This window comes from Pholcus phalangioides, unplaced genomic scaffold, assembly GCF_987345545.1.
Source record: "Pholcus phalangioides strain wild (caught in Gottingen) unplaced genomic scaffold, Ppha-v1.0 ptg000015l_1, whole genome shotgun sequence".
NCBI lineage: Eukaryota > Metazoa > Arthropoda > Arachnida > Araneae > Pholcidae > Pholcus > Pholcus phalangioides.
The window spans coordinates 76,288,396-76,304,857 of NW_028301608.1; positions in this window are offsets into that span (position 1 = coordinate 76,288,396).

Consider the following 16,462-nt stretch of genomic DNA (forward strand, 5'->3'; position numbering starts at 1 on the left):
TTCTTATTAACGTGCTTAGATATTTAGATGTCGAATGAATGTCATTAACTCTGTCAGAGGCCTTTGATTAATTGAAAGGAAATGAATTAATAAGTTATAAACATAGAACAACCGGCCACAAACTTGTAACTTGACGTAAAATCGAATATATTTGGTGCAAGTGTGTCTATGCACATATTGATTAAGAATGAAATACACACACACACACAGTCGATTCGCAATAAGTCGACCTCCGATACATCGAATGTCTGTTTAATTCTTTCAGACCCTGACTCCACAAATGTGTGAGTTGTTTCTTCTCAAAGTAGAAATTTTCCTTTTGACCTTTGGGAGTTAAGCCCCCTGACTTAAATGATTGTGCAAGTTTTGGGTTAGAAATATGGTAAATATGAATTCTGAGAGCTTTCATCAGAGGACAGAACTTGATCTTTGAGGTTAAACTTTCAGGAAAGAGGGGGGGGGCGGGAGGGTTAAGATGGCTTCCAGGAGAAAGTGCCTCCAGGAAAAGTGTGATTTATTACGTCAAATTTGACAATAAAATTCTGAAAAAAATTACATGTGAAGATGAATATACCCGGGATCATCTTGGCTGAAAAAAATTGGAAAAGAAATGAATTTTTCTTCACAAAAACAAAAATTGGAAATTTAAAAAAAAATTGAAAATAAAAATCTGATGCATTTATGTTTTCAATGCATTTTTTGAGTATTCAAAATGCAAATAGTTTGAAAATTCCAAAAATATGGCACTTGGGTGTGAAAGGGTTAAAGAAAAATCCGAAAAAGTCGAAGTTCTAACTCGTCTCCAGAAATTGTTCCGTATTTTTTGGTGTTAAAATATTCCCTTAATTTGACGTTTTCTTTCTTTAAGGTCGGGATTATACTATAAAAGTTTTATAAAATTTCATTTATAAAACTGGAAAAATGGAATTAATCAGCGCATCGGTTGTACATTCGAGCGAAAGAGTGGGAACTAGGGAACATGAGTCCCGATTTTTGGCAGTACCTACTCGTTTGCGAGTATTGGCTGCCCTCTGAACCGGCCCGCGGGGGGCCAATGCGAAGGGAAAGGGAGCAATGTGTGTGTTTTGTGTAGTGCGTGTAATTTGGTCAGAGTCCGGGAATTTTGTCAACGTTAATTAAATTTAATTAATTAACCAGGAAAAACTTAACATGTCTTTCTGAACTTGTTAGTCATATTACTTATTAATATTTTCGGCAGGAAAAAGTGAACTGCTTCAGCGACGTCATCTTGGATTCGCCGTGCCTCAACCTCATTGGTCGGTTGAGTAGCTGAAAAGGGATTGGCTGAAAAGAGATGAAAATACACAAAAATACAATTTATTAATTCAAAATTAGTTAGAAGGTGAAGAAAAAAAGAGGAATAGAATTAGTAATTTTAAAAAAAGATCGTAGTGGACAGATGAAGAAGATTTTTATAAAATAATTTTTAAAGTTATTCCTGATATTTCTATCAGAGTTAACTGATTGTTTGTTTTTTATGAAATTTTTTTTTTTTAGGAAATATTTTGAAAAAGATGGGTAAGGGAAAACTTAGAAAAAGATAGATTTTGCAAACGCTAATGTTCGCTATTTAGAGTGGAGCTGCTCTCTGCTCCCGAGATCTCGTCAGTTATTTTACGAGAATATTTCCAGCATCTTTCAGAAATTTTTGTAGGATCGCTCGTTTTTCTTTCTTCGAGCTCTGCTGGACAATATCTAGCATGCATGCCATTGCAAACTCAAACATGTCATACGTTGAATTGAGGCTGGCTGCCGATTCGGAGTCCGATGACGCCGACGACGTGACTTCTTGCGCCGTGAAGTCGAACTCGCGAATTTCGCCAATTTCCTCATGTTCAACGTGGGTGGCACTTGCGACGCCGTCACCACGTACGGATGCATTCTTGCCTAGTACCTTCGTCATTGTGTCGGGACGGAATCTGCTTCTTCTCGCCTTGAGACCCCGAGTTGGCTTTCCTCTCGGTTTGTTGGCTAAAGTCCGTAGATTGGGACTTGTGTTTTTTTGCTCCGTTTGGTTTTTTCACCAAGTCCGTAGATTTAACTGTCACAGCATCACCGGCCGCTGGGTGCACGCTGGAGTTGCCTTGGTCAGTCTTGCGGAATGCAAGGATTTTCTCGCCGAGTCCTGCTCTCAGGGCTATTACAGCGGCTTACGAAAGGCGTGGCAGCTAAGAGTCAATGGGCCAAGAAATAAATTTCCTGACCCAAGGGCCATGGTCAAAGTTGGGTCGAATCCGCTAATGAAATTTAAATTTTCGTAAGTTTTTGCAGTGTTGCACAATAGCCGCTGTGGTGGTCGAGTGGTCATAGTGACGGACTCGCATCGCGGGGACCCGGGTTCGAGCCCCACCGTCGCCACAGTGGTGGTCGGCTGAAGTTGGTTATCTGTGGTTCCCAACTTCGAGGCGCAAATGCGAGCCGATCTCCCCGTTAAAAAGTTTCGCCACAGAGAGCAACAGACCTACAAACAGTACAAATATTCAGTCACCACACATCGCTCACTTCACTTCTGAGATATAGATGGCAGCACTGAAAAATCATACACAACACTAGATACGCACTCAGACTGTTAGGTACACACAATTACACTTCCGGCACAACTCACTAGGTAGAAAATTGCCTATGGCGATAGACCTAAGTTGTGCTCGGTTAAAAAAAAAAAGTGTTGCACAATAGTGCTGGGGGAGAAACTTTAGTAGACAATGCGACAAGAATATGCGCTGAGATGAAATTGGAAGAGTGGATCTGTATCTCGGAGTTGAATAATGCCGTCACAACCCCAAAGGGTTAGTAGTTTTAGTGAAGAAGTAATGCTGTGGAAGAAAGCCGGAGAGACTGGACCTCGGTGATTGGACCGCTGCGTTCAAGCCCTGGGATTGGCTGGACCTCTCTGCTATCCAGGATCTGAAAAGAGAAAAATTTGGAAGACAAAGTTCCTAGACGATAGGGAAAAGTGTTAGGAAATAAAGTAAATGTTAGTTAAAAATGGAAAAGTTTTTTTTTTTTTTGGATTATTAAGTTTTTTTGAAGAGATTTTTGGATTTTTTGGAAAGAGGATACCAGGAAAATAAAGGAAGTTAGATAACTCAGAATAGGCCTAAGTTATCTCAGGTGACCATCTTTTCTTCAGTCGTTCTGCCTGTTGGTAGAAAGCTCGAAGTTCATCGAGAGCAATGCCGTCCGATATGACTGTGGCTAGAGTTCTCGGTTCACTTCTCGAGCTGGCAGTTGAGACGGTGTTAGGACTCAGAGCTGGCCGGAGGAGGCCCCGTGACCCTTAGGCCGGGGGGTGCCTTGGCACTCACCGCTGGAAGAGAACGTTCTTTGGACTTCTGAAAAAGAGCAAAGTTTTTTAGGACCTCCTTCGGGAGAGCGGACTCCTTGGATGGCCGGTTACTCCTGGAGAAGGACAAGGATGGAATGGAGATGTTCTTTTCGTAGTTGATGAGTCTCTCTTTTTTTTTCTGTGACTGAATTTCTAGGAAGACGGGGCATTTTCTGAAGTTGGCTGGGTGGGGGCCTGTACATAGAGCGCACTCCGGAGGATCAGGTCCCCGCACCTTGCGGCATAGCCCCGGTTCATGGGACTCCGTACACTTGACGCACCTAAAAGGCAGGGTGCAGGAGGCCGCAAAGTGCGAGAATCCAAGGCACCGGTGACACTGAAATGTGTGAAAGTTCCTCACGTAGCGTTCCACTGAAACATCTAGGTGGTGAAGAGACCTGATTTGGAAGATTTTTCTGTTCTCCTCGTTCTTGGGAAGAGAGATCTTCCAGACTCCAGATTTAGTGTGGTTGGATTTCTTGAACAGTTCGATTTTTTTGGTCGTGAAACCTAAAGTTTCGAGAGCTGTTTTTATGTCCTGGGCACGGGCTTGCTTTTCAAGACCCCGGAGAAGGATCGAGAAAAAACTGGATCTTTTTTCTTTGGGCATCTTTAACTGCCCTTCTTTTTGAAGCCAGGTCCGGGCCAGGAGAAGATCACTTTCCGACTGAAATTGAATTTCAATCTGGTTATCAATGATAGTAGCTGAAAAAGAATCGGAGCAAATTCTCGATAGTTGAATGTCCGTTCCAATCCAATTTCCTCTACTTTCAATGGAAATGGACCATTTCTTCGATGTTTGACCTGATTGGCTGGTGGGTTCTGCTTGGCCAATGAGGGAAGGAGTATCAATTTCGGGTGAAGAATCACATCCGGGCAAGGTTGATGAGGCTGTCTCGGGATTGACAAAGTCCATATTATCTGTTACCATGTGTCCTTCGTGAGAAGCATACGGGACGGGACGGATCTCTTCCCGTAGCACCTCTGGGGCTGTCTGGATTTTTGGATCTGCTTCTCTGAATGTCGTTGAGTCAACTGCGATTACCTCAGGTGCTACAGTGTTAGCACCCGGTTCGGGAGATCTGGAAAGAGAAGATCTGACCTCGGGCGGATCAGGCTGAGCCTGGTTCGTGAGGATTTGGGAGAGAGGTTCGTCCTCGTAGAGGATGCATGAGGTTCCCTCTAGGTCCTTGAGTTTGACGACCAGGTCCTCGCAGTAGCTATGTCGGGTATGATCATTGACCAGTTCAATGAATGCTCGCTCAAGTTCACATCGGATCTCTTTGTCGATCCATGTTTTAGTGTCCTTGGCATGGTCGATAAGTAGGCTTACTGCTTGGCACTGGAGGTAAGGGTCAGACCGTACATCCTCTCGAGAACGTAGATTCCAATTCCGCCGAGTTGAGTCCACTTCCGCGAAGTATTTTAACCATTCGATGGAGTGCTTTGAGAAAGCATCGTGGTGTAAATAGCAGTTGTATTGCTTCACGGGAGCAGGCGCTGGCTTGGAGGCGGCTTGTCTCGGCTTCTTCTTGGTCCTTGCCATGACTAGAACCTAAAAAGTTAGGAGGAAAAGAAAATGGCTCCCTAGTTGGAGCGTTTAGAAACACGTCCGTCCCCTACAGAATCTGGGGCTCGTCTCTTTTGATTTGATGTGTTCATGTGTTGTTGGTCAGTCTTTAAGACTAAGAGAGAAAAATTTTTGGCGGGGCCTATCTGTTTGCAGACATTTGCCGCCCTCAAAACAGGTCCGCTTAGGACCAGTGTGAAGGAAAGGCAAGGGAGCAGTGTATGTGTATTGTGAAGTGCGTGTGGTATGCTAGAATTTGGGAGCTTGTCTTCGTTAATTAATAAAAATTAATTAACCAGGAAAAATTAACATGTCTTTCCGAACTTGTTAGTCATATTACTTATTAATATTTTCGGCAGGAAAAGTAAAGTGGACTGCTTCTGCGACGCCATCTTGGTTCGTCGTGGCTCATCCTCATTGGTCGGAAGAGTTGCTTGTCAGGGGTTGGCTGAAAAGGAATAAAAATACACAAAAATACAATTTATTAAAAATTATTAATTAGAAGGTGAAGAAAAAGAGGAATAGAATTAGTCATATTAAAAAAGTTCGTAGCGATAGATGGAGAAGAGATTTCGTTTAAGAACATTTTTTATTTTTTGTAAGTTTTTTAAAAAGTTTTGAATTTTTTATGGGATTTTTTAGGAAATATTTTTGAAAAAGATGGGTAAAGGAAGCGAAGAAAAAGATAGAGTTTGCAACGCTAATGTTGCTGATTATGGGAGCTGCTCGTCGGTTATCGTTCGAGAATGCGTCCAGCCTCTTTTAGAAATTTTTGCAGAGTAGCTCGTCTCTCTTTCTTCGAGCATTGTTGGACGGTGTTCTGTATGCATGCCTTGGCAAAGTCGAACAAGTCCCGTGCCGATTCAAGGTTGGTTGACGATTCGGAGTCCGAAGACGTGGATGACGCCGAGGACGAGGAGACAGAGGCCGGGGAGGCGGGCTTACGAACTTCGTCAGCTTCCACTCGGTCGATGGGGGTGGCACTTGCGCCGCCGTCACAACGTTCGGATGGACCCGGGGAGCACTCATGCCCAGTGCTTTCGGTTCTGGATCGGGGCGGAGTCTTGTCCTTCGCGCCTTGGAGCCTCGAGTTGACTTTCTTCTCGGTTGGGTGACTAAAGTCCGTAGGCTGGGACTTGTGTTTTTCTGCTTCGCTGGGTTTCTCCACCAGGTCCGTAGATGCAGATGGCTTGTCGTCACTGCTACCCGCGGGGAGGTTCGAGTTGCCTGAGGCTGCTTTTTCCTGAGAGTTCTTAAAGTTCAGAAAACTTTCCCAAACGTTTTTTGGGATATATTTGGGATTTTTGAAATTTTTCCCTGATCTTCTAAAGGTCGCGGGATGTATGGTCTCTGCTTCAGTTGTGATAGTTTCTTGGTGTTCGAAGTTCCCCTTCATTTTTGCAAGTTCAGTTTTGAACGCTATGCACTTTCGTGATGTGCTTGGGTGCCCTTCACCACAATTGCAGCATTCTGGAGGGCCACTTCCACGTTTGGGACATTGTTTTCGGTCATGAAATCCGGGACAGAACATATGGTCAGTCTTTTCCTTGGATTTTTGTCTCTTAAGAGACGCACTCGTGCCCGGCAGATGACATCCTAGAGGAAACCTACCTGGAATTCCGGAAGCAGCCGAAAGATGGCAGCACGCAGCAACTTGAGCTTGCGATCAGGCAGAACTTCGTCAAAATCCTCCGAGCTGACAGACGCTGTTACTTCGACCAGCCGTCGCTCAAGGTAGTCGCAGAAGACTACTCCACGAGGATAAACGAAGCATTCTACCAAATTTTCCGGAAGCGGAGTAAAATCCCGGAATACCTGATGCAGACACCAGGGACGGTGCCTCCCCCAAACAGCAGTGGTGAAAGTCAAACTGCAAAAGAAACTAACACTTCTCAAGAACAAAATACGACTCCAGAAGTCGCCCGACCAACTCCAGAAGCCACCCGACCAGACAAAATCCCGGAGCAGTCCGCGGAAAAACCGGAAAGTGCGATAGAAGGAGAAGGCGAAGAAACCAGAAACCATGAAGAAGAAAGTCACGCAGACCCCCCGAACTCCGCCTCGACGGTAGCACCGGTTCGAGCAGACCAATCGCACGCCGCTCCTAGCGACGAAGCTCCGCCCACAACAATCGGCGAGCCAGACGGCCACGAGCAGCCGTTACAAGAACGTCCCGAGCGAGGCAAGCACTCTCTGCTGATCCGGTGCGGCCGACGATGGCGAAAAAGATTAAAGATACGTGCACAGTCGCGTGTGTTCTCGCGTGGCGACTACAGAATCACATTTACTGACGTCACCGATCGTGATAAAATCATCGAGGTCCTTTCTGATGAGGAAATTCCAATTCTCAGGCAGTCTGCACAAGACGCGGACATGTTCAGCGTAGTTATACGTGGACTCGATTCAGCAATACCTGCTGAAGACATACAACAGGAACTTAATGACGATGGCTTCAATCCGATCAGAGTGACCCCCATGAGATTCAGAAGGCGGCGACTACGGTCAAAAATTCTTCCGCTATAGAAAGTTGACCTGCCAAGCGGCGACAAATCTAAAGAAATATTTGGACTTAAGCAACTGCTCTTAGTTGCCATAACGGTCGAGAGACATCGCCGAAACCCGAACCGCAAATCCCTAGTTATTTGCTTCCGCTGCCTAAACTGGGGTCATCGCGGCGATAAATGTGATCTCCCTCAAAGATGTATGTTTTGTCCCGGATTTCACGACCGCAAGCAATGCCCCAAAAAGCGAGGGATAGACCCCCCGGTTAGCTGCAACTGCGGTGACGGGCACCCAAGTGCATTTCGAGGGTGTAAAGTTAGGCTGACCATATTTCCTCGAGGGAAATACGGGATATTGAGATTCCAAATACGGGACATCGCCAATTATCGCCAAAAAAGGACGCCAAAACCGAACATAGTTGCCAAATATTGTTAAAACTACGGAAAAATCATAATGGCGGGAAATGAAGCGTCACTGCAAATTGTAGTGGATTAAAATGAATTTCACAAAAAAAAAAACGTTCACCAAGACAAATGTGGGGGATTAATATTTTCATTTATAGTTGTAATTAGCATAATATAGTTTATTAGTTGAAAAGTAATTTCAATCTTTGACTTCAATAAAGAATAAAAATTTAAGTAGACTTCGTGTAAAATACGGGAAAAACCGTGACACTTCTGCCAAAAATACAGAAAATACCGGGACGTATGGTCACCCCATGTAAAGTGTACAAAAGTGAACTTGCAAAACTCAAGGGAAACCAAGAACAACAGATCAGGGAAAAACTTTAAGAATCTAAAATACATCCCAAAAAACGTCTGGGAAAGCTTCCTAGACTATTTAGACATGTTCCGTGGGTGGACTCGTCTCCATAGGGAGTAATTCTCAGCTATTCTTGCGAGATATTTCACGGCAGCTTGGCTCTGTACCGCTGGTTGAACCTTCTGGTCGCTGAAGGCTTCTGCCAAGATAATCCATGCCTTGTTGCCCGGGGATAACGAATGTCCATGTAGGAAGCATACAGGTTGCTTTTTTAGCTCAAGTGCCATTTCTGGGAATTTTTCAGAGTCGTTTGGGGATATTAATTACTGAAAAGTTATTAAGTCCCTGCAATATTTTATGTCCAAGGTTATCCGACTGAGTACGGATAGATGATTAGCTACATGACGCTAAATTGTATCAAAGTTAGTCGATCATCAGAGCACGAAGAGAGACGTGCTTCTCCTATCGCGTCTCACTCGAGAGTGTAAATTGTAAATTCAAAATTGATTCGAGCGAATATAACCAATAGGCTTATTGGTTGTTTTTTCAAGTTTCTTTTACGAAACTTGAAACATGCAATCAATAAGATCATTGATTGCACTTTCTAGAATGTAACCACCAATCTTATTGGTGGCATTTTTCAAGTTTGATAAAAGGATTTTTATCAAACTTTTGTGGTGTAATCCCGGCTGGCCTAAGACGAAGTTTTCGTTAAGGATAGAAATTAAAAAAAAACAGCATTCGGCCTCCCAGTGAAAAACCACTGGCGTAGCGTTCATTACGCAAACGATTGTTAATTGTTTTATAGTGCGTGGGTTTTCTTCGGTGATCACAAAATGTACCAAGTATGGATCCTTGGGGAGATCATTTTATTAATGCGATATTCGTAAATAACGAAGGTTTCTTTTTCTTTTTTTGTTACCCGAAGCTGCAGTTGAATTTTCTTTCTTTCCTAAATATAGCTTCGCATCAGCCAGCTGTTAAAAAACCTTCGTATGGATAGCGGAGAGTGACATCGTCCTTGGATAAGTCGTCATCTGGTGGCATTGACAGCGATTTTGAGCTTTGGCCTGAGTTAGGTCCGACTGTCTACGTACGGTCCCGTTCAGTGCTCACGAGTTCCTAGGAAAGATCGAGATGTTCGTGTTTCTGTAGTCTAGTGGTCTAGGCGTTCACCCGCAAAGTAAAAGGACGTGGGTTCGTTTCCCCGCAGGAATGAATTCCCCGCAGTTGAATTTTCTCTCTTTCCTAAAATATAGCTTCGCATCAGCCAGCTGTTAAAAACCCTTCGTGCGGAGAGTGACATCGGATTCGTAAATAACACTGTTATTTCAATGGTTCTTTCTTTTTCCTTCACTCTGAACTCGGAATTTCCGTTAAGTCGAACTAACAATAACTCGAAGATTTTGTCGGCTTATCTATATTTGATTGTAGTTGAACTAAATATCACTCCTGATTCGCAAATATGATGGCATCGATATTTCCTTATGCCTTCGTTTTATCTTATGTTTATGGTCGTTCAAATGAAACATACACAAAGCTGGTAACAACTCAAATATTTGAGAAAGAAAAATAAAAGTCTGACAGAAGAAAACTCGCTTTGACCGAGTCTTCCGCTTTTATCTTTGGAATGCGTTGGTTTTACTTTTTCTATTGGTTGGTCGGACATGGAATTTCAATTACCGGCCTCGCGTTGTTCGTTCCCCTCACATTTCGTTTTTTTTCAATGAGTTTGAAATAAATTCAGCTTTTAGCAGCGCAGTGTCTTAATCTGTCCTAACGGAGGGGAAAAAAATCCAAGCAAACTTCGGGGCGAGTCAGAGAAACTTAGTACAAGACCTGATTTCGTTTATATATAATGGGCGGAAACTTATTTTTTTCGTAACCGACGAAAAAGTTATCTCTGTTGTTCTTTTCATTTCCGCTCTCCGTCTGGCATTGACGTGGCCGATCGGAAAATACTCGTAAATACGATTTTCGGCTCCTGACAAGAGACATTAATCGTTTCATAGGATATTCTTACATTTCTCACGAGTCCTTATTTTCCACGAAAGCAACGATGCGTTTTTCAAAATGTTATGTTGCGTAAGCGTATATCGATTTCTCTCTTGTTATTCATTTGTTTGAGTAAAGACTGGCTTTGATTTGAAGTTTGATCTGATATGTCCATGTTAAATTTTATCAAACCGATTCTTTGAGCCATCAAACCAGATAGGATAAACGAACTGCTTACTCGAGTTGTAACACCAAGTCGTTTGTAAACTCCCGGAAATTAGAAGTTCACGTGAAATCGTCCCCATCCAATCAATCTGAGTAAAGTCAGTCCGCTACTTTTTTTTTGTATTTGGGTTCATAAATTTCCAATATTTTATGACCAACTGGATCAGGAACTCTTATTTTTCAAAAATTCTCGAAACCATCTATCTTAGTTTGCTTTCCTAGACCATTATTCATTCATCGTCGCATGGGTACTCGTCGAATGACTTACATATGAGCTATTTTTTAGGTTTTCTTGGCCATATTGGAAGAACAAAAAACTGTTTTGGGTCGTAATTAGGAGGAAAAAATAATTGTTTGGTTCGCACTTGAAATACAAATGCAAGCTGATGATGAAGTGATTTTGAAGCCAAATTTATCAAACTGAAAAGAATGAGCGAAGGTCTTTTTTTTCTGATCGGAAAATATGTTTGAAATCTATCCGAAATTGCATTAAAATATACTGGAACAGTATTTATTTATACAGGTCTGAAAGTGCATGTTGGGGTTGCATTGATATTTGCTTCAGGTCATAGGGCACCTGAGCCGCGAGCTGCATATCATTTATACACATATGTATCTCTACTCTCAAAAAATATCCCCTGCTGGACCTTGAAGTTTTGTATACGGCTGCATCTGCTACTGTATACATGCTCTACCTATATTCCGCAGACCAAATGTGGCCCTCGAAGCCCTCTGCTGTGGCCGACGATCGTAAACCTAATTTTGTGAAAATGAACTTCAGTGACAAATCAACGAATCACTTAAGTGACCCGCGGCATAGTTCCATATTTCCAAGGCACCAACTGAACATTTTAAGGTTACTCAAAGACCTGCGTCGCAGTTCTAGATCACTCAAGCGGCCTGCAATGGATTTACAGATCACTTAAGAGTTCCGTCGGCACATTTTCAGATCATTTAAATGACCCGCAGCATATTTACAGATCACCGGGGCGAATTTATGGATCACTTAGTGACCCGCGAAAAAATTCCAGATCACTCAAGTCGCTCGTGGCACATTCAGGGTGACCTACTGTCGGGTTCCAGAGCATTTAAGTGGTCCGTGGCACACCAACCACTGCTGATGTTTTAAGACGATTGCAGCCCTTTTTATTTACTTTATTTTTCATTTTGTTGCCTTCGTCTGAGGTGACTATGTTTCCTTGATTTTAATAAATACACCCATCCGAATACACCCATCCTTCGGGAACGCTTCGAGATGGGAAGCGGGATGTTTCCGGTCATCAAAGGTCCACGGTACATTTACAAATCACTTAAGTGATTTGCGGCGCTGTCTTTGATTACTTAATCAAGTGTCCTCCGACCTGCTTTCAAACCAGTGAAGTGGTCCGCTCTTTCCTAAAGAGGTTGAGCACCCTCGTGCCCCTGAGTAAGAACGTGAACATTTTTCAACTGAAAACAATTCAAGAAGGAAAAAAAAAGCAGTTAAAAAATAATCAAATGAACAATTCACGGTCGACTAAAAAGTTTTAGTTTAAAAATATTTGGTCTGCGATGCTCTGAAGCGTTATTTTTACCGCGTGAAAAAAAGAAGCCCGAAGAGGTATGCAGTGTCAGATTAGTATTGCGATTACTGAACCTACTAGTTCTGCAAGCTTGTGTTTTGCTTGTTCGGGAGGTTCTACTATATACAGGGTGGTAACAATCAACCTCCCAATAATTAAACACGTGATTCTCTGTGAAAAACGAACACGGAAAACTGTTTTCCGTTTTAGGATCCGACGGATATTTAATAAGTCATGATGCTTTGAATTTTTGTGATGTGTTATTTTTCTAATGGTTAGTTACGAGCCAAACGCCCAACGAAAACTAAATTTTTCCGCCAGCAGCGGATTGTCACTTTTTAAAAATTAACTGAGATATTGAATCCCATTAGAAGCCAAGTTCGGCCTTCTTTCACGATTGGCGCTTTTTCCTCTCAATGTAGTGTGATGTTTAATCTTGTTGTTGCGTGTAATTACGAATTGCGTGTTAATTTCATCCACTACATTAGCAAATTTTTCACCAGATTTGTAAAGGGTTAGCCAAATGAAATCTACTTGAATTTTTTTAAACCAAATCATCACTTTTTTTGCCAAAATGTGGTTATTTGTTCTCTTTATCCATCAAGTCAAATTTTTAAGGGAGCAGTTTCCGCTGGCCGCGTAATTACAATTCCTACTCCCTTAGCAACACAAGAGACATTAGCACGCAGGTGATTGGTTACTACCAACAAGAAAGACAGCAGGACGTCACGAAAGGCGGGGCTTTTGGCGAAACCGAATTTCTCCAAATTACTCGCTGGGTAATTTTTAGTTGATGCTACAAAAATTAATAAAATAATTATGAAAATATTATACAATTAGGGATACGTAAATTTCGTATTTACGAAATAACCGCGATAAATGCGAAATTTGCCAATTTTGACGAATAAATGCTGAAATTTGATTTTTTACAACTTTTTCGCGAAATCTTGGTAATTTGCACTTTTTGAAGTGGAAAGTCGTAATTTTGCAGTACTTGTGAGCGTGCTTGAAAGGAGGGGGGAACCGCAATAATCACTTCTTCCCCATTGTGTTTAGATGTAAATACAGTCGAGTTCGGTTATAACATAGCCCCTAGGTGATTCGAGAAGTGTATGTAATAAGCGAGGAGTTGAAATTAGCTTACGTAGCAGTAGCATATATGCATTATTGAGATTGTCGTGGAGAAAATAAGCTTACGCAGCACATAATTCAAGTATAATATAGTTTTTGATTGATACCTGAAAACTATTGGAAATGTACTACAAAACGAGATATAGGCCTACAGCAACATGCACATATTTTTGGAAATGTTAATGATTTTTTTGAGATTTATGCTAAGAATTTTCCCCTTTGAAGTTGACAACAGTGTACAATTTAAAAATTCAGAAAAAAAATCTCACTGATGTTTATGAATTTTATACACACACACACTAACACACTTGCATAGCTTTTCAAGTGACCGAGTTGAGATTTGCAACAATTGTTCTTCCATCATCGTCACCAATAAAAAGATCACAAAGTAATAAAAACAACTAAAAATTCAATAATTCGAAAAGCATAGTTTTAAACAGAAAGACAGGATTTTATTTAGGTCAAAAATTTTATTGCTAAAATAGTGACATTTTTCCTCAAAAGATGGCGTTGAAGTTGAAAAAGCTACATATTGTCATCTGTTAATGAGAAATGTACCTATTCTGGAAATGTTAAATTATTGAAAAAAATTTAGGTCTTTTTGTGAGAAAACGTCAAGATATATCACCCAAAAATGTACAAAAAATTCGTTTTTTGACTATTTTTCTAGGGTTTTTTTTGCAGCGTTATACAGCCAAATCCCGTTATAACGAACGCCAAGAGACCGGAAGAATTACTTCGTTTAAACGAAATTCTTTTATAAAGGGAAAAAAATCCAGGTTACCTAGCATTGTGTTCCTATGTAAACTTATTTGGGGTGTGTGTTCGTTAAAACGAGATTTTCGCTGTAACGAATTTCTTCTTTCGGGATTTGACTCTATCCGGATTATTTTCTAGGTTAAGACCATTCTTTTGGTTTGTTATATCCACAGTGTATTTTTAAGGAGGGTATGCTATAACAGAGGTAAAAATATATAGACTATGAATGGGCAATTGAGTTCCCACAACGCATCCCAGACCTATGGATGTGTTAGATGTCTGCCATCTGGACAATGGACTAGCTTTGAACTTCAAAAAAAGGTGTGTTATATATATATTTGCTATCTCAGTACGCTGTTAAAATATGGTGAACCTCATTTATTTGAATATTTAATCGCATTCAATCCCATGTATACTCATGTTAACCACATATATTCGCATATATTCTCATTTATTCCTTTTCGCAAACTTATAAGATGCAACACTTATATTTATGTTGTGGATTGTGATAAAAGTTGTATATTGCAATTATTATAACTTTGATATTTTTGGAAATCACACTCAGTTTTTGATATTCATTATTTTAACGGCATTAGTCTTGCTTGTATAGTTATGAATGTATACGTGAAGTGTTGCAAGTTCGGCAATTCAGTAACAACTCATAAGAGGGTTGACAACTCACAGACAGTGCAACTATGAACAGTGTAATTATTGTACTATTTAATGAATGATCGATATTTAAAAAAAATTATTCATGCTCTGTAAACATAAATCTCTGATTGGCATCTATCAATTATATTACATAATCCGTGGCGTTTTTTGGGTAACACAACATCAGCTACTCATTTCTCCCCTTTAATGACAAATGTTCCTTCAGAATATAGTAAATATTTCTCGTGGTGAGTGCTCTGAATTCAAAGATCTGTAAATTATCCACTTGGATTGATGTTAAAATTTATTTCTCCCTACACATACACTCACTACACTACTGACACGCAAGCACAACTTGTCTTTTCCTTCATATGCCAATCCCAGGCAATTTGCACATTCTAGGAACCGACGAAAACGTTCAATTCTGGTCTGGTCTGGTATGAATGGGGCCGAATTCTAAGGATTACACAACCTATGTTATATCCACAGTTTATGCGGGTTAAGTACTGGACGGTATGTGTAGCTTTTTGGAATTTCGAAAAAGATGATATAAAACATTTGAAAAATAAGGTTGAATTAGGGGAAAGTAGAGATATTATACAGTCGAATCCCGTTTTAACCAATACTGTTACAGCGAAAATCTCGTTTTGACGAACACTTTTCTAATCCCCCAGATAACTTTACATAGGAACAATGCAAAAACCTGGAATTCCTTTATAACGAAATTTCGATATAACGGCATACGTTGCAGACCAATCTCTGGAACAGCCACACCAGCCATGCTATGGCATTCTGAGCTGCGCAAAGAAATTTTTGGAGATGGTTACATAAAAAATTGACCATTAAAATAACCTACTCTGCACTAGCCACATTTGTAAACCGGGTTTTCCTACTTGATGAAACTGCATAGCACTGCTGGTGTTGATCCAGCTTAAGAAAAGGAAATTAACTCTTCCAAGTATAAAACACTACCATAGAAATTTTTTATGCAGAACATTTTCAGTCAGCCGAAGACTCATTGCAGAACTTTGAACCTCATCCATTTAACAATGACTGTCCCTACAATGATGTCAAAGATCCTTTATCAACTTCATTGTTTCTTTGCAACCTACTGTATCTGAAATACACTATATACTCATGGGCGGAGATATAGGAGTGTCGAAGGTGGAGTCGACTAATCCGATGTAAGAATTCGTGTGGGTTTACATTATAATTCAAACCCACAACCTTCGATACACAAACCCTGTACTCTAACCATTACACCGACTGGCACACAAATAATAAAATAAAACAATAAAATTTGAGGAATCGAAAAAACCGCTTAAAACCGCGTGCGAAAATAAAACGATAGAGAAAAAAAACCACCGCTCAACTTCGTCAAATTTGAATTTGTATTTCACTATATGAGTGACGTAATGGCACATTACTAACTTCAACCAATCACGATGCGCAAAATTTCTATGATGTTGCTAGAAGAGTAGGATTTGTTGATACGCCCCCGGGCCCCCTCTTAACAGAGACGGACTTCAGGATGTCGCCGCCCTAGCCACTACTAATTTTGTCGGCCCTTTGAGATGCTCTTATATATACATACATATGTATGTATTTCGTTTCTTAATTTCTTTCCGAAAAATCATGCTTACCACCCTCCCTCCCAGCTCTCAATCTTCGAAGTGAAAGCTATGCCTTTACTGTGTGGGATTGAGTAGAGGCCTACTGTTTTATACGCACATTCATAACATAAATGAGATGTTGTGTAAAAATTTTAAACTGTAATTGTTAGACTTCATCGCGTGACAATTTATAACTGTGTGAACGATTTCATTCATTATGCTTATTGTGTTACTCAAGTTAATTGTGTTGCAGAATTAAAATCAAAAGCTGTGGCGCAACATGTAAATGTTGCAAAACTTCTGAATCGGAACTGGGAAAAAGTCTCATCTCAAAATCGTTGGCGTA